Here is a 21,484-nt window from a genome sequence, read left to right as displayed (position 1 = left end):
ATTGCAACTGGGCTACTAAAATTCTTCAATTAAACTGTTAAGATTTTAATTAGACTAACAATGGATTATTGGCTTTGCATGTAGGTGTGTGCCTTTTTCCTGTAAAGGGATTTTAAGTGTAACAAGCTGGCAGGAGTTAAACAAACTGTTCTGTAGTGTAGGTACAACAGATTGGTAGTACTTTACATCAGTTATGTTATTCAGCACATAGGCTGGCAGAAGAGGATAGCGTGCCTGTCACGAGATGTTTTTGCACAGAGCACATACCATTCTGATGCACCTTAATGCTTTCACTCCTGAGATTTCAGAAGAGAGCACCAAAGCTGCAGACAGGCAGTTCCAAGTTGCTGCTGACTGAACCCATGTGGAGTATATTTGGTTGTCTCCTGTGTTACTTGACCATGAGATTTCTACACATGAAAGTCAGCTGTTGTGACTGCATTGTCTATAATAATATACTATAATAAAATAAGATGCAAATAAGTGCTTGGAGCCCAGCCAGCTGCTCCAAATCTCAGCTAAGCTATGAGGACAGCTCCTTGAAACTATCCTGGCTAAAACAATTGATGGCAGTTGAAGGTCTGGGTCAGCATGTTACAGAACAAGGAACTGTCTCCACTTTGATTATTTTGAGAATAATTGTTGAGATAAGATTATTACCTCTGATCTTCTCAAACATCTGCCTTTTCAGTGTTCGTGATTGCCATCTTTTAATTCTCTTTTAATTTTTTGGTTCAGAGAGCACGTTAGCTCATTAAAGCGTACATTATTTCCTTAATATTCTGCAAGGTTTCTCTTTGAATCAATATGGGCTATCAGGTAGCATGTCTTTCATTAGGGACTGTTAAGTCAAAAAGCGAACCTTAGCTATCCAAGTGCATCTCCTCTAGAGCAACGTAGTTACTCCTTTCTTTACAGAAGTACAAATAAAATTGGATATTAGCTTATGTCTTAATCAATACCAGTTATCAGAAGTTTTCATGCCTCCCCACTAAAAAATTAATATACACATTACAGCTGTGACTAGTTTGTGTAAGACTGTAACCATTTCAAAATAGCATTAAATGTACTTCTTATTTCGATGAGGTCTTCATAAAAATCCCTTAAATGTGGTTTTTCAGATAGGACCTTTTTAAATGCTTATTGGCATAGGGTCCACGCACCAGGCCAAATGCAAAAAACTGCAAATGATCAGGCTTTGGACAGCACAGAATTTAATCACCCCAAGTGACAATGCTGGTTTTCAAAATAATTAACTGGGATCTTTTTTTTCCTTCCTTCCTTTTCTCATGCCCTCCTGCAAATTAGGAAAAGCAATTTACTTCATAATTTTAAACTATCTATAGTCATTAGACAGATTAATCAACCACCTACAACTTTTTATATAAAAATAAATAAAATTAGTTTTTGAGAAATAGATTGAAGGAAAAGCAAGCCTACAAAATTAATTTGTGGGGATGATGGGACAGTCACAGTTCAAACACAACCTTCAAATACCAAAAAAAAGGAGATTTACTTCCAACTTATATTCAGAAGGAAAAAAAATGTTTCCAACTGAGCTTAGACCAAAAAGCAGTAAATTTACCAGTGACTGAGAGATCTATGGGATGAAGACATTTATCTCATCCAGAATGAGGTTTGTAAAGATTTTTCACGGTGTTGGGCAGAAACTTAACAGTTCAGACTTTAACCACAATAATTCTGTAAGAAAGAAATACTGCAAGTATGGGAGAGACATTTTTGGTATTTGTCTTGGAGGAAGGCATTAAGCAAAGCAAAACAAAACAGAAGAAAACAGCAAAAAAAATTACACTCTAATGTGAATTACTAATAGTCTTGTTTATCCAGAGTGAAGTATTTTTATAACACTTCAATCACATAAGCATTTTCCGCGTTTTTTTTCACACATGCTTTAATAAAATACAGATTTTTTTTTGTGTGCTGCAGTCATCTTCAGTTTGGTCTTTTTCAAACTCACTGACATCTAAATACAACCAGTGTCCTCTTAAAAAGAAAACAGTTAGAGCTAGCTGACAGAGAAAGAACTGTGAGATTGACAGGTGCATTAAAAAAACCTATGAGAAGCTCACAGAAAATGGAAGTTTTACCTTAAAAGCTAAATAGAAAGCTAAATGTTAAAAGCAAGTGTTGAATATATTGTCTTCTATGAAGATACAGTTATATCACTGATAAGTGTAAGGTGAACCAAAGTCTACCGAGAAAGGTCTGAAAAAGGAAAGATGGTGGGTTTTTTTGTCTGTCATGGCAACAGAGTCTAGGCATCTATTTAAACTTGCCTTTGAGGAGTCCCCATAGGACTTCATCACCATTCACCAACATTCCCAAATGTAGAGCTCCTTCCTGCAGCTCTGGTAATTTCTTCCAGACTTTTTATAAAAATGAGCATTCTTGAGGCTATTTTTCCCCAAAGCTGTTTTTTGTTGTTAAGCAAATCAGATTTGCACTCAGCAGAGACAAATCTAAAACTACTTTGACTTGCCAAGATACAAGTGACCTCCCCCTGGCCTCCCCTGCAGAGAGCTCACAGTGGGGTGCCTTGTTTCATAGAAAGTCTTAAACTGATACGATGTCAGTTCCTTTTATTCTTGATTCTCAGAGTTCTGGATGCACCATGTGCGGCTGTAGCATAGACTTAAAAAAAAGAAACAGAATCACAGAATCAATCAGGTTGGACGAGACCTCTGGGATCATCGAGTCCAACCGTTGCCCTGACACCACCATGGCAATTAGACCATGGCACTAAGTGCCATGTCCAGTCTTTTCTTAAACACATCCAGAGATGATGACTCCACCACCTCCCTGGGCAGACCATTCCAATGTCTAATGACCCTTTCTGAGAAGAAATTCTTCCTAATGACCAACCTGAATCTCCCCTGCGAAGCTTGAGGCTGCGTCCTCTTGTCTTATTGCTAGTTGCCTGGGAGAAGAGGCCGATTCCCACTCCACTACAACCTCCCTTCAGGTAGTTTTAGACTGCAATAAGGTCACCTCTGAGCCTCCTCTTCTCCAGGCTAAACAACCCCAGCTCCCTCAGCCGTTCCTCGTAGGTCAGACCCTCCAGACCCTTCACCAGCTTGGTTGCCCTCCTCTGGACTCGCTCCAACACCTCAACACCTTTCTTGAAGTGCAGGGCCCAGAACTGGACACAGTACTCAAGGTGCGGCCTCACCAGTGCTGAGTACAGAGGGACGATCACTTCCGTAGACCAGCTGGCTACACTATTCTTAATAGACGCCAGGATGCCACGGGCCTTCTTGGCCACCTGGGCACACTGATGGCTCATGTTTAGCCAGCTATTGATCAGCACCCCCAGGTCTCTTTCCACCGGGCCGCTTTCTAACCACTCTTCCCCCAGCCTGTAGCGCTGCATGGGGTTGTTGTGGCCGAAGTGTAAGACCCGGCACTTGTTCTTGTTGAACCTCATGCCGTTGGTCTCGGCCTATCTATCTAACCTGTCCAGATCCCTCTGTAGGGCCTTCCTACCCTCCAGCAGATCGACACTCCCACCCAGCTTGGTGTCATCTGCAAATTTACTGAGGGTGCACTCAATCCCTACGTCTAGATCATCTATAAAGATATTGAACAGCACCAGCCCCAGAACTGAGCCCTGGGAAACACTGCTAGTGACCGGCCGCCAGTTGCACTTTGCCCCATTCACCACCACTCTCTGGGCTCGGCCATCCAGCCAGTTTTTAACCCATCGAAGAGTCCACCCATCCAAGTCCCGGGCAGAGAGTTTGTCTAGGAGGATGCTGTGGGAGACAGTGTCGAATGCCTTACTGAAGTCTGGATAGACTACATCCACAGCCTTGCCCTCATCTGCTAAGCGGGTCACTTTGTCATAGAAGGAGATCAGGTTGGTCAAGCAGGACCTGCCTTTCATGAATCCATGTTGGTTGGCCCCGATGCCCCCATTGTCCTGCATGTGCCGTATAATGGCACTCAGGATGATCTGTTCCATCACCTTGCCTGGCATCGAGGTCAGACTGACAGGCCTATAGTTCCCTGGATCATCCTTCCGACCCTTCTTGTAGATGGGCATTACATTTGCTAATTTCCAGTCAGCTGCAACTTCTCCAGTTAACCAGGACTGCCGGTAGATAATAGAGAGTGGTTTGGTAAGTTCATTTGCCAGTTCCTTCATTACTCTGGGGTGAATCCCATCCGGGTCCATAGCCTTGTGGGTGTCCAACTGGCACAGCAGGTCATTAACCGTCTCCTCCTGGATTATGGGGGGTTCACACAGCCCCCTGCCCCTAACTTCAGGTTCTGGGGGCTGAGTCTCCTGAGGACAACTGGTCTTGACATTGAAGACCGAGGCAAAGAAGACATTGAGCACCTCTGCCTTTTCCTCATCCCCTGACACTACACTACCCTCCTCATTCAGCAAGTGGTGAAGGCTCTCCTTGGCCCTCCTTTTGCTGTTGATGTATTTGTAGAAACTTTTTTTCTTATCTTTGACCGCAGCAGTCAAATCAAGCTCTAATTGAGTTTTGGCCCTTGTAATCTTCTCCCTACAAGACCTGGCAACCTCCTTATAGACCTCCCAAGTTACCCGACACTTCTTCCAGAGCAAATAAGCTCTCTTTTTTGCCTTAAGTTCTAGCCTAAGTTCTCTGATTAACCAGGCCCATCTTTTTCCCCGACAGCTTGTCTTCCTACACACCAGGACAGCCTGTTCCTGAATATTTAGCAATTCCTTTTTAAAGCATGTCCGGCCTTCCTGGACTCCTTTGTCCTTCAGGACTGACTCCCAAGGGACTCTGTCCACCAACCTCTTAAACAGGCTACAGTCTGCCTGCTGGAAATCTAAGGCAGAAGTTCTACTCTTGCCCCTCTTTACTACCCCCACTATCGAAAACTCTAACATTTCATGGTCACTATTCCCAGGATGGCCACCGACCCTCACATCTCCCACTAGTCCTTCTCTGTTTGCAAACAACAGGTCAATCAGGACCCCTCCTCTAGTGGGCTCATTTACCACTTGCATGAGGAAGTTGTCCTCCACACATTCAAGGAACCTCCTAGATTACTTCCTCTCTGCCATGTTGTATTTCCAGCAGACATCCGGCAAGTTGAAGTTGCCCACGAGTACAAGGGCCGGCGACCGGGCGGCTTCTGACAGCCGCTTGTAAAACGCCTCGTCCGCTTGCTCATCCTGGTTGGGTGGTCTATAACAGACTCCCACCGTAATGCCCGCCCTGCAGACCTTTCCCCTGACCTTCACCCATAAACATTCAACCTTGTCATCCTCATCATCTTCCTCAATTTCGACACAGTCCAAGCACTCCCTAACATACAACGCTACCCCACCACCTCTCCTGCTTCGCCTGTCCCTCTTAAAGAGCTTATAGCCATCCATAGCAGCACTCCAGTCATGAGAGTCATCCCACCACATTTCTGTGATGGCAACCACATCATAACCTTCCTGTTGTACAGTGGCTTCTAGCTCTTCCTGTTTGTTGCCCATACTGCGTGCATTCTGTAAATGCACTTCAGCTGGGCTAACGGTCTTGCCCCCAACGCAGGCCTGTCGCCCCTAGGTTCATTTGTGGTTGCCCTGGTCTTATCCCCCTCCCCCATCGAACCTAGTTTAAAGACCTCTTGATCAGCCCTGCCAACTTCTGGGCCATAACCCCTTTCCCCTTCTGACTCAGCTGTTCCCCATCCCATCATAAGCACGCCCGGTGCCAGGAAAGTCACCCCGTGATCAAAGAACCCAAAATCCCACCTACGGCACCAGTCCCTTAGCCACGTATTAATCTGCTGTATTTTCATAGTCCTTTCCCTATTTTCACCTAACACCGAAGGAATTGAGGAGAATATAAACTGTGCCCCTACCCCCTTCACCAAACACTCCAGGGCCCTGAAGTCCCTTTTGATTGCCCTGGGACTTCTCCCTTCAATCTCATCCCTACCCACCTGGAATACTAATAGTGGGTAGTAGTCAGAGGGCATCACCATTTCAGGAAGCCTCCTGGCAACATCCCTTACCCGAGCCCCAGGGAGACAGCAGACTTCCCTATGAGTTGGGTCTGGCCTGCATAAGGGGCCCTCCGTTCCCCTTAGCAGGGAGTCACCTATAACAATTACTTTTCTTTTCTCCTTTTTGGAGCTGGTTGCAACCCTCCTAGTTGGTTGCTTCTGTTTACGTAGCCCCTTAGAAGGTCCTTCACCTAGATTCGTGTCTCCCTGATGCTCAGGAAGACGCTCAGGTTCCAGCACCTCATACCTATTCTTCAGGGGGACACAGGGAGGGGAGGAAGGTCGGGATGGGATTCGCCTACCACCCCGAGCAGGGACCTGCCTCCATTCCCCCCCATCCCCTAGGTCTCCTCCTGCTCCTCGTGGAGGAGGAAGAGGATCCTCCTCTTCCTGGGGAGCATTAGGCCCATCTGTTTTCCCCAGGGCAGGCAGGGAACAGCACTGCCAGCCAGTCTCTTCCTGGGGAAGACCTTGGAATTTGGATCTTCATTTAGTATTCCTAATTTTTCCCTGCTAAAAAGTAAGAATAAATTAAAATTATTTTCCTGAATTCCCTATGATGTTTGATTTGATCAAATGCCTTCCAGTTCTTAGGTATTTTTACAATAAACCCAGAAAATTCAACATAAACATAATTCATATTACTATGCAAATAAATTCACTCCTTTTTTTGCCTTCAGGCAAAAAGAATGTGTAAAACTGATTCTTGCTACAGAAGAAATAGTGATGAAGAGCAAATTTACTTGTGCTGACGTTCTTTTACTTTTTGTTTCTGTTACAGTTTTCATGTTGTATCTTTCTCTTCATACTCCTGCTGACTCCTAAAAACTATGTTATCCTCCAGAATAGAAATATCTGGAGCCTGAAGAGAAGAAATAAAAAGAAAGGAAGGAGAGAATGTCAGTATCTCATAACAGACCTCTTTTCCCTTCTATCCTTTCATGCCACTGTAATATTACGCCATTACATAAAGGAGTACAAAAATTCAACTCTGACATTTTTTATGACCTTTTCAGATCATTACCAGAGTGATAACAGAAATTGTTAACAGGACTTCACAACCAGCCTTGGTGCTCACCACATATTTGCTTTGTCTATGCATGTAAATAAAACTGATGGTGAAGTAGCTGCATGGGCCAGGGAAAAACTAGAAGGCAAGTTCCCTAAAAATTTCTAAAAATTTAAAAGAAGCTATTTTCCATGTAGTTATGACTCAAAAGCATTTACCCGCTATTTTCTAGCTCTTTCATGTCAGTACTACCTCTTCTTTCAAGTCTGTGAAATCCTTCATCAACTCGTTCAAAAATAAAATGAGAGGCATTTGATGAAACTAGTAGAACAGCAGGTTAGAACTGATGAAAGAATGCTTTTTCCACAACAAGGATTGAACCTCCGGAGCCTGTGGCCAAAGAAGGAGGCAGAGACAGGTATAACAGCAGGTTCAGAAGGATGGCAAACTCACTCACGAACAACAGGTTTAAGAACAGAGTGAAGGGAGTGAGTAAGTAAGGAGGTGTGTCACAGCACTTCTGCTGTAGCCATTGAAGATGCTGGGGTGGTACAAGTGACTACTGTATCAGGACTAAGTGATTTTATTTAAAACCTTTGTTAAACCTTTCCGGCCTCTCTTCCTCCTATTTCAAAGTAAAGAAAATTTAAAAAAAAAAAAAAAAACACAACAACAAAAAAAACCCCATAATTTAGAATGGAAGCATAATTCAGGCAACAGCAGACCTTCTACTCTGACCTCGAGGAGGCCAAATATTTAGATAGTCTTTTGAAAAGCATTTCTATCCATGAGAGCAATGAAACAACTCTCCAAAATGGTGGAAAAAGGCTTCTTAGGTACTTTGAAATGGTTGTTGACAATTTAATGAAGAGGATTATGTAGCAGGTTTGTGTACAGTGCCAGAAGGCTGGACCTGATGACCCAGAAAGACTTTCAACAAAAAAAGTGACACTTTTGACAAGGCTTTCAATTGAAAAAGTTATATATTGTAATAAAACATCACAAAATAAAACTAACTGATTTCCCTGTCCTCCTCCTCTCATTTTTTTCTACCCTGGGGACCCTCTTGGTCTGCTAGAAAAGAAAACATACATCTGTATTTGGCAAAATTTATGCAACACATTCAGTGTTGAGTAAGTGCTTAGTCCCACTGAAGTCAAAATAACATAAACTCTCAGATGGTCATACATATTTTCAGGCTCAAGGGCACAGAGATTGTTTTTCCCTGCATGCAGCTATACAAATTTCTCATTCTATTTGTGATGTGAGTCTTAAATTACTATCTGAATAACTGTATTAATAAAAGCAAACTAACAGTTTAGTCTAGAAGTCAACACTCCTACACTGTTCTGAGACTACTTTAAACCTCTGAATTGCAACAGATTGCAACAAAGAGGAATGAGAGAAAACTGGTCTTTGTTGTCAACGCTTCTGGCAAAGAAGGACTCCTCCCATAAATGCTCACCCTAACAGAATCACTCTTAAAATTAGGGTAGATTACTTTAGAAGCAGAGTTACAGAGATCTGGACTATTATGGGCTGAATCTGGGCTAATTTGAAAGCATTGTTAAAGCATGAAAAAAGCAAAGCAAAAAAGAAAATTTACTCATTGCAGATTATTTACAACTGGAGTCTATGCAACCTTATTAACTGGGTAAACAAAATCCAGATTTCTTTTTCTCCCTTTGGGAAAGTAAAGACACAGACATTTAACAACACTTTCTTTACCTATGGAGTTAGATGTGGTGATACCTCTAAGAAAAAAATAAACATTCTCATTAACAAGCACAGGCAGCTGCCAAATAGTCTGTTTTTTTCCTCAAGTAAAGAGTCATTTCAAACAGTGCTGGGCCTGAACTATGGCTGAGCTCTGATAGCAGAGGGAAAATTCAGCTGTAAACTGCCTTGCTGTATCTACATTGCAAACACTGGAGCTGTGGCAGGTAAACAAACTGGTTCTTAAGCAGAGAGCTTAGGCACTGCCTGCACCACAGCCATGGCAACACAGACCACTGTGGATGCTGCAGAATCCACCTAAGAAGCTGATGAAATGGTATTTACAAACCAAACACATCAAACTGCTCCGTACATTTTGCTAAGGGCGGCAATGTCCAAGGAGCAGTAATCAATAAGATCACTGACCTCAAAACTGAAGGCAGAGCAGTAGTGTCTGCTGCTGTCTTTTATGCTTACTGCAGGGAGTGTCAACACTGAGCCAACAAGTATCACTACACCTGACAAGAAGGTCTGTACATCTCCTGATCTTCTTTTTAGGGGCCAGTCCAAAAGTATACAGCAAAATGCAACATCTTAATTAGAAGTAAACAGCTCCTGGCCACCAATACAGGTGATATTGTATAGTACTTTAAATGAAAACTCCTAATTCAATTTTTCAAACCCAATACTGGCTTTCTGGAGATGGATGAAGCCTTAAAAATCACATTTATCATCCCCTAAAGTATCAAATTCAAGGAATAGTTTTTGCTTCCAGTTTTTTATAGGATAAGGAATAAATTCTACCTAGGAGGTTTGTACCTGTTTTTAATCCCAACAAGTGCTTAGCTACGGGCATATGAAGAAACGCTAGCAGAGAAAACTCTTGACATTGTATGAGAGTGGCTCCTTAAATCCCTAGAAAAGCTGGAAGTTAAATAACCTTTCTTATAGCACCTCACATGCATGCCATTTTATGGATTAGGATGTGCATGATTAAGCCAAAGAAATTGTTATTTTCACTTACATTTGTCATTACAACCTCAAAGGTAAAAAGTAGTCTTTTTTAAATCACATTCGAATGTTTAAACTCAATCTAACGTTAGGGTTAAAGGGAAATGGGTGATGAGGGGAGGAATTACTGTTACCTAGCAGACAGTTATTTGAGCAGATTTCTTAACTGGTCTCCACAGAGTACTCTTGAAGTGGAAATTACTTGTTTCGGGTATTCAGCTGGAAATGAACGCACTAGGCATTGACACCAATGGTGAATAACAACTAATAGTGCATCACCATTAGCATCTTAGTTAAAGTTAGGAATGTTTTTGTGAAGTGATTTCAGGTTGTTCCCACTTACAACACTTCACCTGACATCTCAAAACATCCTATGAGCACATGAACTAGATTTCTTCTGGATGAAACCAAACTAGAAGAGGGGTTCCATGATCTCATCTAACATTAATTTGATGATTTATTGTCAAGGAAACTTTATTCTCATTTAATCTTTATCCTTACCTTCATTTTACAAATTTCACTTTTAATATGTATTTTGTTTAACAACACATTAAGCATTTGAAATATATTGTCCAGATGATTTTTCCTCAAATATCAGTGTTCCAAACCTGCAAAAACCTGAGGACATAGGAAAACTGCCTCATATTCAGTGAATAAACCAGAAAGCTCTCTCACATAATGTAGACTTAGGCCAGGTCACTGTTTGTCAGTTTTTGCAGGAAAGCTAACTGATATGTTTATTATGATTTTCAAAATGTGATGTGAATTTCCTCCAGCATTTGAAGGTCTGGGTTGGATAGTACACATCAATCTTAAACTGACTAGTACTTCATAAAATGTCCATATTCCTTCCTGTTACTCTCTGATCACAGATACCTGGACATTAATGCTGTCAAGTTATTCTCCTTGTGGTGACCATGTGTCCTGACCTTATTCTAGCTTGCATAAAAACAATGTTTTTCACATTCTCAATCTGCTAACGTGGGGCTGAGGTTTTCTGGCAGCTTCTCCCTCTCAATGCTTCTCTCCTCCTTATTCATTCCTCCATGGCCACTGATCTTTTGTCTTCATCTTGAAATACTGCAAGCAATGCTTGAAGCCAGCTGGCCCAAGCATGAGCCCAAAATCATCTCTTCCTTAAATAGTGAAATTGAGCTTTGATTATTGGAGTACAAGACTTCTTAACTAAAGGAGTGCGGGCTGAAGGACTTCATAGTTTACAGCTCAAAACCCCAGAGACATCCTAGCCACAAATCTCCTCAGGGAGGGCTGCCTCAGCTCAATTTAAACATAAGGTAAGTTACAACATAGAGGTGGTCCCAGCTGTCAGCCACTTCCATTGATACCAGAAATCAAGAAAGGACTTTACCAGGATTAAGGCAGAGCAGAGTCATTCCTGCAGCTCAATTTCTCCACTTTTTATGTCTTCCTACCTTTTTCCTTTGCCAGTACTTGCAGTGCTGCAGAACACGCTTCTGTTCCCAAAACCTACCAGTCCACCATCCTCAGAAGCCCCTGTTCCACATGGGTCTCTGGTGACCTTGCATGCAACCATTTCAGAAGGGGCCACAGCCATGAGCCCGCTTCTGATGTGCTAAGGAGCTATGCAACTACCTGAGCTGTCAGCGAGGCTCAAGGTGCAGCTTCAGCAGCAGAGTATGTCAAGGGAGCAGCTGCTTATTCAGCAGCAGCTGCAGAAGAAATAGATACGGAAAGAGCCAGTCAAGCTGCAAAAGAAGCCCCTGTTATTTTAGCAGAAATCTGCAAGATGATCTTTTCTGTTTAGTGAAATACATGAGTAGTGGTACGGAAGAAGAATATGGGCATGGGAAAGAAATCACTTGAAAATCTCAAGACTTTTTCCATGTTCTGTGTAATGTCAATGTAATCTAAAAACCCTGATCATTTTAAAGCTTACTCCTAAATGAAGAGTACAGACTGTGTTTCCCTTTCTGAGCTGAGTAAACGTAATGTTCTACAGTAAGAGTTACACACATTATCCAGAAAGATAAGGTAATTTTAACCATGGCGTCTGCAGGTATATTCTTCCTTTTCCTAAACCCAAAGACCCCCCTTTAAATCCAGAAATTTAAGTAGTCTGGAAGGTTTACCGATTATCTCTGTAGAACAACTGGAAGTACTGTTATCCTTCAGTTCCTTAAGACTAAATAAATTTATTGGAAAAAAAAAAACAAACACCAAAAAACACCCCAACAAACAACAACAAAAAAGGCAACATGGGTTTACAAGAAAATTCATCATTCCAAAATGTACTGTAGCTTTGTTTCCAGTTTCAGTCCACTTCTTTCAGGAAATAAAGTCAAAGTCAGATGACTATGTTAGGAGGAGATTTTATACCACTGACCTACTGATTTTTTTCTTCTTGTTAAAAAGATAGAATATTTTCTTCATCGTCATCCTTATAAACTAACTTCCATCCATTGAGACAGATTAATGTGTAATCTTGGTTTAGGGATATTTGTAGACTACACTGTTATGGAATTTAACTACCAATGAATAATTTAAATCACTAATTTACCCAAACATGAAGTCAAATCAAAATCCACAAATAAATTTTCCTCATTCCCTCTGTAGCCTGTCCATTTTATTCTTTGCTTCTCGTTGAGACAGTTTTTCTTCAAAGCCAAAAGATATTTATGCATCAGTGATATTACAATGTGTTCAAGTTAACCAAGCAACACAACCTCACATGTCAGTAATTCAGGAGAAATTGAAAACTGTTGGATTCCCAGTAGCAATTCAGAGTATAAGGATCTCATCCAAATTTATCACCATGACTGGGGAAAAAGCAGATGACCAAGCAGAGCCAGGATATACCAAGGGCAACATTTTCATATGTGGAAGGGCAATTTAATTTGTCTTTCCTTTTTATGAATTGCAAGCATAAATGTATTTGCACAAAAATATGTGGACATTTTAAAGCAATTAGTTAAGCATGCCATTTATATGAAAACAATTTATTGTTGGATATTATCTAGGTATCCAAAATGCACATGCAATTTCTGTGCTTTCTAATTTGTGGACATCATTTATTTTGACTGTGCAATTAAGAAAGTAGATTAATTAATTTCTGTCTTACTACAAGAAGCAAGGCAAATTCAGCAGCCAAGATGTCAAAGTCATCAAGAAAAAAGAAAAAGAAGCACACAACACTAAAAAGAAAAGCCCCAGGCAAACAAAGCTTCTACATACCAAAACAGAAAAAATAAGAATCCTGAATTTAGGGAGCAAAAGTTAGGCTAAAATGCGTCACTTAAAGTCTCACTGAGGGAGAAAATACAGTTAATGCCAAATCTAAGAAACATGTATGTAAAAATAAAGGGGGAAAGATCATTTAGCTCAGAGCAACCTAATAGTCTCACTGATTCAGAAATGTTTTATGTGATTCTCATTAAAGCTCATTGGAACACAGACAGATAAATATGTTTTCATTAAAATAAGTATTTCACAGAAGCTGGAACATTTTACAGAGGTATATTGATTTCAATGTGGTTTTCAGCTAAAGAAAGAAAGAGACCACCAGAACAAAAACCACAATATTTTCAGTGAAAAGATTAACTTTTCAGCACAGCAATATAGAGGAAAAAAGCATTTAAAAGTCTGGGTTTAGAGCCAATGCGGAAATTAAATCTAACAAGAAGCACAGGAAAGTTGCTGAAAATAAAATAGTCATCCTTCAATGCACTCTGATCTCCTCCTTGATTCTTTTCCCTGCCATGAAAACCATTTGCATTCCAGCTCAGCTGATGAGGCCCACACCTATACCCAGAAGCATTGCTGAAAATCTCTCAGTTATCTTGAAATCCCCTTTCAAGGACATGCTGCAAGGACTGTGTTAGTCTTAAGAACCACAGGGAAACACATACTTGCAGGAAGTTCACAGTCAGTTTTGGAAGAGCCTATCACGTTGTCCAAAATATGTAGCTGAAGAGTGAATGAGGACAAACTACATGTCCTTGAGTCCTAAAATCTGCAGGTTCTTCAAATAGAAAAGACTTAGGCACATGCTTTGACAAGGGTATTCATTTTCCCAAGTTCATGCACATATTTCTGTTGACAGTATCCAAACTGTGAATTATGATAGGTCACAGTTAATCACAGCAGTCTCAGCTTCTATAGTAAAGATTCAGAGGGGGTAACATGGTGTTTTGAAACTCCTGAAGACAAAGATCTTTAAGAAAATATTCTCTCTGATGATTCAGTGTGAGCAGATGATGTCTATATAGACTCGTCCTGTAAGACCTGCATAGAAAGCTTCCCTCCTTCCATTCCAGCCCCCAGCTTCCAACCCGCTTTTGCCCAAGCAGTTTTCTTTCATGCTTCCCTGTAAACTCCTCTGTCAGTGCCTCCTGCATGGTCAACCCTCATAGCCTTGGGAAGCTGAATAACATCCTCTCTTGACTACAAGGATCACTACTTGCGCAAGATTGTGTCTACAACAATCCTTACGGCTATCAAGTGGTGCCTCTGAGCCTCGTGTCCAATAGTGTATGTTGTTTAACTTGTAACATTATAACATTATAAACTGCTCTTATTAATGACATCATTTCTATCTTGAAAAGTCTGTGTTGACATATAAAAAACACATCCAAAACAGATTTACACTGTTCTTAAAAAGGTTGGTCTTTTCAGGTGCTTGTTTACACATGACAAGGACTAAGTGCATTGCAGTTCTCTCATTAAAACACCCATTCGAGTCATCTACAGAAAACGTTCCAGCTTATTACAGTGTGATAAAAGTGCCCAAGACTATAACTGTAAATAATTGACTTTTTTTTTTTAATAAATAGATATGGAATATATAACATTGGGCTAGAAGTCCTCTAGTCCAGACTCCTGTTTCAAAAAGAAGCACTTCATACAGTGGAAGAGGAGAAGGCTCAGGTGCCTTAGGTGTCACTCACTAGCAGCTCTCTGGAACAAAGGGTCATACTTTCTGACTTTGACCACAGGGGATGGGAGTGTAAACTATTGCATTGGATTCCTAAATAGACTTTTTCCTGGGAACCTCATTTCTGTGTGTTCAGAGAGTTAAACAAGCTATGGAAGCCACTGTGTTTTATAGATTTGTGTTTGGTAGACGCTGTGTTTCATTGCTTTTCTTGGGTTTGTACAACCTGAAAGTTTCTGAAATAAAGTAGATTTCTGTAAAATGTTTTGGATGAGTTTGAGAGGGGTGTTTTTTATGTTTTCAAATCGGTAAAGTTAGAGATAGACATATTTTCAAAGTGCTTACCATGAACTTCAGTGCATTTAAGTTTAGATCAAGAGTTCTTACAATTCAATATGGTGGCTTTAGCGCATGGAATGGCACAATATTATAAAAGGTAATATGAAACAATGAAATGTCATGTCATAACAAAGGATGCTCTTGCTAGATCGATTATGCTAAAAAAATTATTTTAATTGGCTGGTTTTGACATCAAATGACCTAGCATGGAAAAAAAATCTCACAACAAGAATAGAATTTCATTAATCTGCACATCATTATGTTTAAATTGAAATGTGTGTATCGGTATAAAAAAAATAACTTGCCTATTCATGACTAGTCAAACAGCTTGTCTTCCTGAGCACTAAGCAGGAAATAAACAGGTGAATAAAGATTTCAGGATCTTTGGAAGTACCTGGGACAGACTTTGACATACACTGCCTTGGACTGTCTGCACAGACTTACAGTATTTAGGAGTACACAGGGAAACAAAGATGGCTCAGAGCTCCTCTACTTGCCCCACCTGGGCTGATCAAATACAAGGCAGCCTGAGTTCAGAAGTTGTACCTCTACACTAACTTTATACTGTAATCAGACCAATTCATCCTGTTCTGAGGAGGTCTTATTATATGCCAACCAGGGAACTTCTCTAATATAATGATATGGCTTCCCCATCAGAGATATCTGAGGTGCAGCTAGTTCAGATTACAGGGAAATGGGCAATGCATCTGCCCACACCCACAGGCACAAGCATAGCTTTCTATACACTGTTGCAGTCGAAGTAGGTGATACGCATGTTTTGCAAGTCAGAAGACAGACCTACCTTGAATCTTCTTTAGTACAATCGCATCTCTTATTTTTATGAGAAATATTACTCTCCAAGTAATCCTGTCAATATGGCCAGCACTTCAGAAAGCCCTAAGAACACCTTAAATTGCATAGGACTCAGCAATGGCACTGTCTCTTTTCTGTATGTTTAGAACAACTTCCTCAGAGCTCACTCTGTATGCTGACTAATGTCTAAAAATCACATTGCTTGGAAAATTTGATCTTTACAGGAAGAGTCAACATCTACAACAGGACCTTTCATCTGAAAACATAGACATTTGACAACAGGTAGACTTTACAAGGGTTGCTTTGCTGTCAGCTGTTGGCTGGATCTTGGCAGGTGTTTAACAGCATACAGTAATCCCATATACATATATATGCACCCAACAGCTGTATAAAATTAAAGGGGTAACTGACAGGCAGAAGAGAGTGATTCAAACTCATATGTGCCCAAGGTGGTGGCTTTGCCATCATTACATTGAATACTGCCAAGGGATCTTTAATGACTTGTGGTAGGAAGGTTTGGGTTTTGCGGCTAGCGTGACACAGTACATCACTCCTCCATTACCTACTCCACGACAAGGTATGAGTTCAGTGCTGGCTAAAAGAGCAAGTTGCCATTTACCAGATCAAACTCTAAAGTGCTTTGGCAGTTAGTGAGCCAATGTTCGCCTTTTAGGACCACGACATGAGTTAATTGTCTAATTTGGAGCATCTAGTGTAGGAGAGACTCAGAGTTACAGTCTTCCTCCAGAAGTGTCTGTTCCTACGGACTGCATCTAGGCCTATCCCAGTGGAAACTATCCATGCAATTGCTCAGTTCTTTTCTGTCCTCTTCCTCTCTATCAGCACAATGAAGACGTGACTCTGCAAAATAAGCACAGGACAAATAGTTAATGTAAAGAAAAAATCAAAGTTTTCCTTCTGCTTTTTTCAGATCTTGCAGTCATCCAGGCATTCAGAATACATAACTTATTTATTAAGGTAAATAAACTGACCATATTTTCAAGTTATTTCCAGCTCCACTGATTTAACCTTAACACTGCTAATGGACTACACCTGAACTAACTACTGGTGCCATTCCTGTGCATCCTGCCAGTGCTATACCACAGCTTTGCTTTTTGGATTAGGTTTTGCAACAGATCCTTATTTATACCCCACAACAGGAAGCACAACACTCCTCCTTACCATGTCAAACATGTAGCTGGCTCCTTACAGACCTGTGATACCTCGTGGAACAAGTATTGTTTGGCCCAATAAACTTGGAATTCCCCCACCCCTATGTTGACAAGACCTAACACTCAGAGTTCAGGAAAGCTGGCAAAATCCAAACTGAAGGGGAGGGAGAAGAAGAATAGTTGAGAAAAAATGTTACCATTTGAACTTCAAAACTGAAACAAAATGCATGGCCTAAATTAAAACATCAGAGTTGGTATTCCAGCTCAATAGCACAAGTAAGGCAAAAAGATACTATGGAAGTGTTCAACAAACAGAAAAGCCATGTTCGCATTTAACCAGAGACAAGTCTGTCAATAAGGAAAGGAAATTTCAGTGTGGAGGAAAAGTGGCCATGTCTTTCTGCTGAAGAGAGAAAGGAGGAGGAGTGAAGGTGAATAAATATAAGAGCAGAAAATTTAGCATAGCACAACCATGAAAATTAATGCTGGAAGCAAAAAGAGGGAGAAAAAGTGTCTGAAGAAATACTGATAAGGCTCAAGAGGAAGAGTTATAATAATGTACATGGAGGAGGAGAAAATGAGGGGAAGAACTATAATATAGAGAGGGCTAAACTGGTAAATCCTACAACTTTCATATGCCACAGGATCCAGGAATAGATCATTTAGGATTCCACCCAACCCCAGCAAAGCAATATCAAATGACAATCATTATATTTCACCTAAGAGAACACTGACATTAAAAGACACACATAGACAGAAAAGCAATCTGTAGGAAAATACCTGGGTTTTCAACATGAAAGGAATCCTTTGTACAAGCTTTTGTACATAACATGGGATAATCACAGGGGAAAAAATTAAGTGTGCAAATGGTAACTTAAATTATTCTTTTGCTAAATCTAAAGATGGTGTGGAAGAAGAATGAATTGTGGGGTTGTTCCCCCACAGTATGCTATCTTCAACCTGAATAATGTGACAATTATTCAGGGCTAAGAGAAAGGAAGTCTCTTTTCGAAGGCTGCAGAGTAAAAAGGGAATGAGACAAAATGTGTTCTGCAATTCCAGGAAATGTAAGATGAGGTCTGGTTTCTCTGCCAGCACGGGAACAGTTTGTCTGGCTAGGGTAATCTAGAGCCAGCCATCCCTGGTGAATTAGAAAGATTTTGCACCAAGATTAGTCCCCACATCTGCCAAAGAACAGAGATTTCCCTGGTGACCCAAACCTTCTCTATGTACCATCTGTACGTATGTTGAGAAATTTTACTACCAAATAAGTCATATATTTGGCATCAAGTTGTTGTTGCAGGGTGGGGGGAAGTTTTTCTTCTACACAGTCTAAAAATAATCAACTTCTAATGAACTTTATTTATTATTAAGTATAAGACTGCTGTGTTTAATTATTTTTTTAAGTACTAGTTCCCTGATTATGAATGAATGGGTACCACTATGTTTAAAGTCAAAACTATTCTGCAGTTGTGGAGACGGATGGGGGAAAGTTATAAATCATAGGCAACTGACTAATGAAACTACTGTTCTATGGAGAGTGGAAGGAAGTAAGCACTATCTGGAGTCCTTACACTGCAGAGGTAGAAAATCTCAAAAGTCAATCTCTACTGTAACGCAGAAGTGCTGTCATCTCAACTGTGAAGACACAGAGTTGAACACTCACATAGCACACTATCTTGTTCAATTGTAAGGAAGAAAGCAAGCTCAGTGTCCTGGTTTGGCCTAAAAGAGAACCAATTTTCCTTTCAGTGATTTTTACTTTCAGCTAAGTGTCTTCTAGGTCCCTGCCCTTTCTGAAACTAACTGCATGTTTTGCAGACAGTCTCTGTTTCCAGGACTGATAATGCTCGAAGTTTGTAGTTATCACTGAGGCACCGGTAGGGATGTTGTGCAGAAAGGCTCTTGCTGTACTTGTTCTTAGAGAAACCAAGGTCACTGCTGAATTCCTCACTGCTTACGAATGAAGAGCCAAAGGGGGGTCGCAGCTGCAGGGGGGAGCGGACAGGACAGGTGACCCAAAATTGACCAACGAAGGTATTCCATCCCATACACGTCATTCTCAGTATAAAACAGGGGGATCACGAGGGTCCCTTCCCCTTCTGCTATGGCCGGTGTCCGAAGAGGACTCTGTCCATTTTCCTGCTGCCCCCAATTCCAATCCGTGCATCCCTGAATCCAGTTCCTGTCCATCGCTGGGCCCAGCCTGGGCCTTCCTGGAGCCTGCCCTGCAGTGCCAGTGGTGACGTGGTCGACATCGGGGAGCTCGATTTTGGTTTTGTATGTATTTGTATGTATTTAATTATTTCTATTATTGTACCCTTTTTCATTATTATAGTTCATTAAAACTGTTGAACTTTCCAACCCATACATCTCTCTCCCTTTTCTCTTTTCCTTCCCCTTCTAGTGGGGGGAGAAGGATTAATAGAAAGCGTCTGCCACCAGTTTAATATTCAGCCCAGCTTTAAACCATGACACTCAGTGACGCATTTTGCAGGTCAGTATTGGAGAATAATTACAAAACAGCAAAAAATCATATGTACGTACATATGTATGTAATAAGGACACTTTATGCCTTTTATACACTTTTACAGTAAAATGAAACATGAATGCAGTAGGGCCAGAGATGGAAGATGTGGAGTGTGGATGCTGGCCTCAGAAAATGCAAATCCCTAACCTTATGTATTTGTGCCATTTTATTTCAGATTTTTATTGAACAGGAACAAAATCTGGTTTCCTCAGACGGACAAATTCATTCAATTCATTAATTCCTGCTGCATTATAGAAAAAAAATAATGTTACTTCATTGTATTACATTTTTTCTGACATGGAGTGATGGAAATACTAATAGCATACTCAAAAATAGTTAAATTGCTTTTCTATGGGCAAGAATATAGTTCATCTTATGTAATTTTAACATATTTATTTATCATATATTATTATTAGAATTTAGGCAAGGGAATTATGGCTCATGATTGATAACTAGCTAATGGTACATTTCTATGTTTAAAATGGATAGTGCTAGGCACATATATTCAGCTTATAATTGATGCTGCCCACATACAGCCTTTCCTGCCTATTTTTCATCACTCTGCTATTCAGTTTCTTGCATACATTGTCATGTGCATGCATGGAAACAGGCTCAGCTGCTTAGAAGGCTCCTAAACATGAACATTTTCAACCTATCTCAAAATGGTACCATTTTAAAACATTACCAAGATATCTGAAGAAGAGGTATTTGTGTTGTTCTTTATTAAATATGTTTCCTTTCTATTTTTTATATGGCATCTTAGCATAGTAATAAAAGACAGTCGTGATGGGCTATAATAATTCAGAATATGAGTGACTTGCCAAAATTCTGCAGTCCTTAAGAGTGGATTAATTGCTCAATTTTTCCATTATGGTCTCATTTTATAGATGGGAATCTGAAGTAGAGACAGAGAAATTAACCTGCCCAAAACCACACAAGAAGTGTATGGCAGAACCAAGGACTGAACCCCCTGACTGTTCCTTCTTCTACCCCATTGTGTTATTGTCCTCCTCTACTTTGATGTCTCTGCTAGAAATAACAAGCCTGGAAATCATCTGGAAAGGTCTCTGCTACACAGACTAGACTTTTCTCTCCTTCCTCAGTCTAGGATCTTGTATACATTACTTACTGGATCAGGTCTTTGCTGAAGAAAGTCAGGGATCATCGCTCTAACAGATATCTAAGGAACTTCTTTGAGACTCAGCAATAATTGAATTTTCTTTCACTTTCTCTGTTTATAAGTTATGATGTTTGGGGCTTAAATTCATAAAATCTATAAAGTCTTTCAACATGAATAAGGTCAAAGGAATATAACTATTATTTGTCTTTTTTATTTTTTGGTCTTATCTTTCTTTCATACATAAGGTCTCAATCGTTTACTCAGTGTCAGATTCTAAGCAAATGAGTAAGCCCAAAAGAATCTATTTTCTTGGTTATTTCATTGAGAAATCATGACTCATCACTTCCCTAGCAATGCTCACCAGAGATTGCAAGAGGGCAGAATTAGGTTACCTTGGTAGATGACTTAACAGTGAAGCAGACAAGAGATAGATCTTAACAGGACTAAGCTGGAATTTAAAGGACATAGTCACACAAAAATGAATTGTTTCCGCCTTTTAAGCTCAGTTGCATTAGGCAGCCATGATGTAAACTGTAGTAACTGTGACCTTCACCCTCAGACGTGACACTCACAAATAATGAGCTATCTTCTTTTTTCAGGAGAGTTACAATGCCAAGACACTTGTTTCTCCACACTTATCAATGAAAAAAAATAAACCATGCTGACTTATTCTTACATACTCCAGTTCATCATAGCTACATGCAGAAAGTTTTTCTTCCCTCATCCACACTGTCGTCAACACTCGAAACAATTTTAAGGAAATCGGCTGAGAATAAAACAATAAAGATTTGTCTTCTCCCTTTATTTGACCTGAAGGACACCCTTTCCTGAGTGAGAAGATGAACTTTTGAGCTGA

The sequence above is a fragment of the Nyctibius grandis genome, chromosome Z (assembly GCF_013368605.1).
Source record: "Nyctibius grandis isolate bNycGra1 chromosome Z, bNycGra1.pri, whole genome shotgun sequence".
NCBI lineage: Eukaryota > Metazoa > Chordata > Aves > Nyctibiiformes > Nyctibiidae > Nyctibius > Nyctibius grandis.
This window is presented reverse-complemented; position numbering follows the sequence as displayed.